The following is a 7,741-nucleotide window of genomic DNA, read 5'->3' on the forward strand; positions in this document are numbered from 1 at the left end:
CGACAGTTGGTGAATTTTCATAATTTTTTGGCATGTCAAGCAAGACTCTGGTAGATGCCCAACAGTGGGGGACTTTGAGTTGGACGCCCAGGATTTTTCGGACCTTGATTCGGACGCCGAACACCGAACGCAAGAGATAGGCCGGACGGGAGGGCAAGACCCAAGGTCAAGTGAGAATGGACTTTAAAAGTCCCAAAGGTTATGCCTTTTGGGGGCTCCCTTTGGGGCCCCAACAAAAAACGAATTCGTGGGGGGGGGGGGGGGGGGGGGGTTGTTGCGCGCAAGGCTGAGAAGAGGTGCCATTATTCCATTTGATGGAGAGGGGGGCTATGGCACTTAAAAACAACCCCCCCAACTAACCGAATGGTTGATCTACCCTCTGTTTTCACTCTTCATCGCCTGTCTCCGTACGTGGAATGGCTGCCTAAATGGCTTGATCAGAATTCAGTCTTTCTCTCTCCTCCCTCTCTCTCCCCTTAAGAGGCAGTTCATACCCATGAAGAAGATTGAAGATCCATTGAAGACCGCTTGTCCGACATGGTACGAGATCATTCTCGGATTGGTGAAGGGCTGGAGTTTGCTGTTTGGAGGTGGGTTGAGCATTGAATGAGGGATGATCTATAGTCCCACATCAAATTCTAAAACCCGCAAAAAAGGAAAAAACCCGGCAATTCATTTTTACAAAGAAAAATTGATTGTTTTTTAAAATTGATTGAATCAATGTTGTTCTTATGGAGTGAAAATAGGTAGGAATGTTGTCTATTGTTTGTTCTATGCTTCTATGATGAAAAAATAAGAAAACATAAAGTCAAAATGCTGGAAATAATTTTTAGAAACCCATAAAACACAGTTTTTATGAGAAAAATGGGCTTTTTGGTGTTTTCGGGTGGAATAAAACAATACACATGGGATAAAATGCCAATAAAATATGTATTTCTATTGTTCTAAGAATCAAGAGCCATAGCTCTGAAAATACATCATTATTTTTATTGGAAAAATAAAGAAAAATAGAAAAAAATAAGAGAAAAATAGGAATATGTCTTAGAAAAATATGGAAAAATATAATTAGTGGTTATGGATGTATGGAGGGGCAAAGCATGAGGTTTGGCCTCAGTTTTCCCTTTCTTTTTGTCTCGATGTGTTATTTATAGCTTTTGATGCGCTAAACCATGACAAAACAACCTCTATACACCTATGCAACGAAGCAAAATTTAAACGGTGAGGGGGAGTAGGATTTTGTGTAACAGTTTGAGGGCTGAAATAATACAAATTCTGATTGGTTTATATGCATAGCATTTAGGAAACAGTCTATTTGGAAATAAGAGATCTAGTAGTACAAGGTTCGCTTGGTGCTAGATTCTTGCAACGAAGCATATATACGCATTACTTAGAATTCATGGAAAGACTGTTTTCGCACTAGCACATAGGTTGATTTTGAAACATAATTGTTTGTGCACAATGAGACATCGACTATTGCATTAATCATATATCTGGTATCAACTCTTGGAAATGCATCAATTGTTTGAATTATAGTTGACCCACGCTTGAGAGGGCGAGAATTCCCTTGCTATAGGTTAGTCGTTCGTTTCTTGGGGAAATTTATTGGTAAGAAGCATGGTATCTCTTGGATCTTGTTGACAAAGAGAGGAGTCTTGTGCGAATGAGTTTATATGTAAAAACAGTGCATCTAGGGGCCAATCCCCAAGATGTAGGAGAGGTGCAGTGGAGCCACGACAATCAGCTAGTGGGGTGCCTCCTTTGTATGTGATACGTGGCACTTATTGCCAATGTGTGGGATATCCACTTTTGAGGGATTTTGGGGAAGGTGCCATTGGACTCTTATCCAGGTACAAACACAATATTAGAAGTATCTAGTGTGCACTTAGTTAGTATAGATGCTCCTAGCCCGCGAGGCTGTGTGTGTGGTGGGGTCATATGTTTTGTGTATGAGGTCCGGCTAGTGTGATAGCCAGTGCTGGCCGATTTTAGGTCCCATCAGTGGTGCGTTTACCAGGAGCTGCTAACAAGTGGCGGTTTCGAATCTAGGGTTTCTAGGGACCAAATAGTTGGTTTATGTCTTTTGACAAGGACCATCAAGCCGAAATACAAAAAGCAGAACGTGCTGAGAGGGCTAGACAGAGGTTGGAGATTGTAAGATGCTATTCTCCTCAAAGGAGCAGCTCGTTATGCATAAGTAGTAGTGGTTCTAGTAATTTAAGTATCACAAGCAGCCCTTTGAGTGTAAGTGGAAGTCTTAGTACTTCCCCTCTTCCAATCAGTCAACCCACTTCAAGTGGGGGCGTAGTTTTACCTACACAAACACCTATTATCAATTCGGTTGTAGCCATGGCACAACCCATTGCAATTCCAGCAGGGACACTAGATTTACCGGCATTAGGAGCACCTTTGCCCATTTTCCATCGGTTAGCAAAAGAAGATGGAGAACTTCATATTAAGGAGTTTCAAACGCTCATGTTCAACTATCGTATCCAAGACGAAGGATACTTAATGATGTTCTTCAACATGACATTAAAAGGAAGAGCAACAGTATGGTATCACGGTCTAGAAGTCAGCACCATAACTAGTAGTGTCCAATTCTTCACGAATTTCCATAGAGAGTTTGCTCCTGAGAGGGGTGGGAAATATTGGTTGCGTGTCTTGAATGTAACACGCCAAGAGCCAAATGAGAATGTCTAAGCCTATGCCAAGAAACTAAAGCAAGTTTTTCGCAAACTTAATACTTATATCCCCATTCTAGTGGCTGCACAGTTGCAATATTTCCTATATGGATTGGATTTTAATATCCAGGTGCATCTTAGTAGTGTCGCTTTGGCCGACATTGACACTGTTATTACCCAAGCAGAAGGAGTGGAGTCGCGCTTGCAAGCGGCTTATGCAGCAAGGATAAATCGGAATGGTAATAATTTGGCACTGACCAATGGGAGTCAAGGTGACCCCATGTCAAATGCGAATGGAAGAGGGAGTATTGTACCGAATTTGCCTATGTTACCAACTCCTCCTAGCATGACTATGCCTATGGCTAGTCAGACGGGCCCACTAAGTGGTGGAAGCCAAGCAATGAATCCTAATGTTGTCCCAGTAGGTCAGCGGCCAATTCCTAATCAAGTAGTTAGGCTGATGGGATGACAGACAAATGATCGCAGCTATGAGTCGAGTGCCTCTAATGTCCTTGGCAAAGTTAAGGACATGATGAAGCACTATACCGATATGATTTATGAACAATACAAAAAAATAACTGTGGACGTCAATTTTCTTAAGAAGCAGCATAATTTGATAGGGAGTCGACACCTTGAAGAGGATGCCCCCTCAAGATTCAGTTGTAAGTGGTGTGGTGGCCAACATTTCACTAGGAATTGCCCAAATGTCAAATGTGATATTTGTGGAAAGTCTGGCTACTTGGCTGCTACCTGTTGGAGTAAGATCGGTTCTCTCCAACAAGGGAGTAAACAACCAGGTCCACTTAACCATCACGCACAAGGGAATAATCTCCAACAAGATGAGGGACCAAGACAAATACTGCGACGAGGAAAGGCTACTATAGAGGAGTTGCCTCATGTGGCAGTGGAGTCAGCCTTATTGAGGCCGTACGTGTCAATGATGCTGAAACTTCTAATCTATGAGCCATAACAAGAGGTCAAAAGATCAAAGAGGTTGACAACGGAATTGTAAAACCTATCGAGGGAAGCCCTAAGCAAGATGCTAGGGAAAAGCGAGTCTTGAATCCTGATATGGAAGGTGGACCTTTAACACTTATTGGTAGTAAAGTTGATCCCGAGAAGGATAAATGATTGCCAAGAAAGAAGGTAAAGGCTAAAAAAGAGGCACCAAAGCCGATTGAAAGACCAAAGGAGAGAATGGTTTGGCACGAGAAGAGAACTTTGGCTAACTACCACGACTTTGACCTAGCAAGTTATCTTTGCAAAGTTAAACTAGATGTAAATCTCCTACAATTGATTAAACTTTCTCCAGGAGTATGCAAGGAATTCAAGAAAATCCTGCGGATTGTGTATATTGTAGAACCTTTGGGCATAGCCATAGTGGGAGAAGATTGGTTAGATCATGCTGAAAAGCATTGCCATAGGGTTCCAGCATATGTGAATGGAATATTAGTGGAGCACGCTATCGTGGACACTGGATCCTCCGTCAATATCACGAGTTTAGAGTTGATGGAGAGGTTAGGTCTAGAGATCCAAAAAGACGGCTCCACACTTCTTAGGATGGCTGATGATAGTCTAAGACAACTAGAAGGTTGAATCACTAAAGTCCACATTACAGTTGTGAGCGTGGAATGCTATCTAGACTTTAGGATGATAAGGTTTGCAGGACGTCCTAGCTATCGAGTTTTGCTAGGCAGGCAGGGAAATCTATTCGTTTATGGATTGCTTTGCAGGATATAACCAAATGGCAATTTTTGAGCAAGACAAGTTGAAAACGACATTTATCACTATCTTCGGTACCTTTGCATACCATGTGATGGCATTTGGTTTATGTAGTGCACCTAGTTCGTGGCAAAGAACAACTAATAAGACCTTTGGTGACATTTCCCCAGAAGAGTTGAAGGTATTCATTGATGACCTGGGGCAGCCACCGTAAGGGATAGTTGATCATTTTGCGAAAATGTTTCAAGTGTCGCAAACAATTTTGCATAGCTCTTAACCCACAAAAGTGCGTCTTTGGAGTGCCTTATGGGCTATTGTTAGGCCATGTGGTCAGCTCAGTAGGGATTGCGACTAACCCTGAAAAGATCAAGGTCATAGTACCCATGAGTTTGCCACATACTCCAAAGGAAGTGCATAGCTTTCTGTCATCAGTAGGGTATTATCAGAGGTTTATCAATGCCTTGGCAAAAAGAACGTTGCCATTGATGAACCTATTGTCCTTTAACTATCAGTTTGCATGGCGTGATGCTTGCAAAGTATCTTTTGACAATGTGAAGCAGGAGCTTGCCAAAGCACATGTACTAAAAGCACCTAAAAGGGGCAAAATGTTCTATATATTTTCAGCAGCCACCATGTATAGTATCAGCTACTGCTTATCCCAAATCTGGAAGGAAAAATGGTACCATTCGATAGCTTTTGCTAGTCGGAAGTTAGGCATATTAGAAATTAACTACACCTATATGTAGAAGTTGTGCATTGCGAAGGTATTTGTGACCAAAAAGTTTAGGCATTACATTCTTTATGAGAAGGTGATTTTTTATACGAAGGCAGAAGGGCTTCATTTTTACTGAATAAGTTACAACCGCCTGATCATTTAGCAAAGTGGTTAATCACTTTGGAGGAGTTTAATTACGAGATTAAGAGCAAGCCGCCAAAGCTTCAGGGCATTGTAGAATGTCTCGTGGATTTCAAAGACCAAAAGAGGTCATGACTGAAGGAAGTGACATGGAAACATTGTTTAAGATTGATACGGTGTCTATTCCCTCCTGGTATGCTGCTATAATGCACTATCTTTCTATGGGAGAGACTGGAGCTATTTTATCAAAATCGGAGAAGAGGAAAATCAAACAGCATGCATTGAAATTTTCCTTGATTGCAGGAACACTATATTGGCAGGGTGTTGATGATATCTATCGCCGATGTGTGATGCCTGACGAGGTTCCATTTATATTGGAAGAGTTCCATGACTCCGCTTGTGGAGAGCACTTTGCTGGTCGGTTAGCGGCATAGAAGGCTTTAAGAGCTGGATATTGGTGGCCATCCATCTTCCAAGCTTCATTTGACTATGTCAAGAGATGTGATACATGTCAAAGACATGATAGTAGAGAGAATAGGAAGTGTCCACTTACGCCTATTATGGCTACCCTTCCATTTGAGAAGTGGGGCATTGATTTTGTGGGTCCTATTACCCCGTCGTCTACTACTCAAAAGAGATAGATTATAGTAGCTACTGATTACTTTACAAAAGTGGTCAGAAGCATGGGCGACAAGGCAAGACAATGCAAAAGAGACTACCAGTTTTCTACTTGAATAGATCATCTGCCGTTTCGGTCCACCAAGGGAAATCGTATCGGATTGTGGAACCCATTTGTTAAACAAGGTGATTAAAAGCCTAACTGAAGCATGAAAAATTAAGCATAATAAGATGACTCCCTATAATCCGCAAGCAAAGGGACAAGTTGAAAGTACCAATAAGCAACTTGTGGGTATCCTATCCAAGATAGTCTCTGAAAAGAAATGGGATTACGATATAAAATTATATGTGGCAGTATGGACGTATAATACGATGTTTAAACGAGCCACTGGCCACACTCTATTCAAATTAGTTTATGGGGAGGAGTGTGTATTGCCCTTAGAAATTGAGTTGCTGACCATAAGATTCATAATCAATCATTCTTTGGGTGATGAAGATGCCCTATTCGAGTGTTTTACGACTATAGCCCACTTGGATGAGCTTAAATTGGTCAATGGGACAGTTAATCTCTTATTTGGAGCACCCATATCTTGAGCAAAGATATAATCAAGGGAAGCTCATCTGGTGGAGCAAAGGATACAAAGTGATTGAGAAAGAAGACATGACCTTTGTGTGGGAAATCAAAGTTTTTTGCCATCACTGTTTATAAATTTTGACAAGTATCCCTATTGAGTTTAACGAAGAAGGTGGGATAGAGCCACCAGTCCAAGGTGGGATGGAGCCGTCAGTCCACCCTATTGAGTTCGTGATGGTTGGTTGTGTAAACCCATTTGGACATACACGTGATACTTTGATGGAGCATCTAGGGGGGTCAATAGGAAAGGGAGTGTTGGAGTAGTCATTCGAGATCCCCGATGTAGAGTTACCATGAAATTAGCTGTTTATCTCGGGGTAGGATTCACTAACAACATGGCAGAGTATAAAGCCTTGATTATGGGACTAAATATTGCCAAGAAAGGTGGCATTCGACGATTATTAGTAAAAGGGGATTCCCAACTGATTTTAAATAAACTAAATGGGACATATACATTCCAGAATCCTATCCTTTGTATGTATCATCGAACTGCTATAACCCTACTTGATGAATTTGAGAGCATCTCTCTTCAACTGATTCCACGTTATTGGAATCTGTTTGTAGATTCATTAGCCAATTTTGCTTATGAAGAGGACCTCTTCTTCAATTGTGGTCCTAGTCTGGATGCTGCTATTGATAATGAGACATGACTTGGTCGCTTGTGGGAAATGTTATTAGACCATGCATTATATGGTAGACGATGGTTGATATGGGTAATGCGAAGAGTGGCCGAGACCCATCTACCACTATTATCTTGGACCCATAGGTTGATTCAATGATAGGTTATGCATATGCCTCTTGCTATATATACAGGAGGTATGGGTAACAACTTGATGCATTTAGTTCAGGGCTGAGAGCCCTATTTTTTCCCTTGGAATGGAGCGTATTTTCATATATTTTCCTTCTTCCAAGGAGGGATCTATATGAGGTGGTTTGTTTGATTTCTTTAGGCCAAGAGGGCTAGTTGCTTTAAGGTTTTAATGATTGATTTCCTTAGGCCAAGAGGGCCAGTTAGCTTGCACTATAAATGTGCTATTTCTTTAGGCCAAGAGGGCCCTGATGTCTGTTTGGTGTAGGTGCATTTAATGGTTTATTGTTTTAGTGCTTGCATCATAAAAGTTGATGAAGTCGCTGGAGGGAGCCTTTGTTGCAGCGGAGCTTCTTGTGGCCATTCCAGGTGGTTTCGTCTCCTTTCCGAGTCTTTTCCCTTAAGCTATTAATGATATATATGCC

This window comes from Lygodium microphyllum, chromosome 28, assembly GCF_053477565.2.
Source record: "Lygodium microphyllum isolate KBCC chromosome 28, Lygodium_microphyllum_v1.1.10, whole genome shotgun sequence".
NCBI lineage: Eukaryota > Viridiplantae > Streptophyta > Polypodiopsida > Schizaeales > Lygodiaceae > Lygodium > Lygodium microphyllum.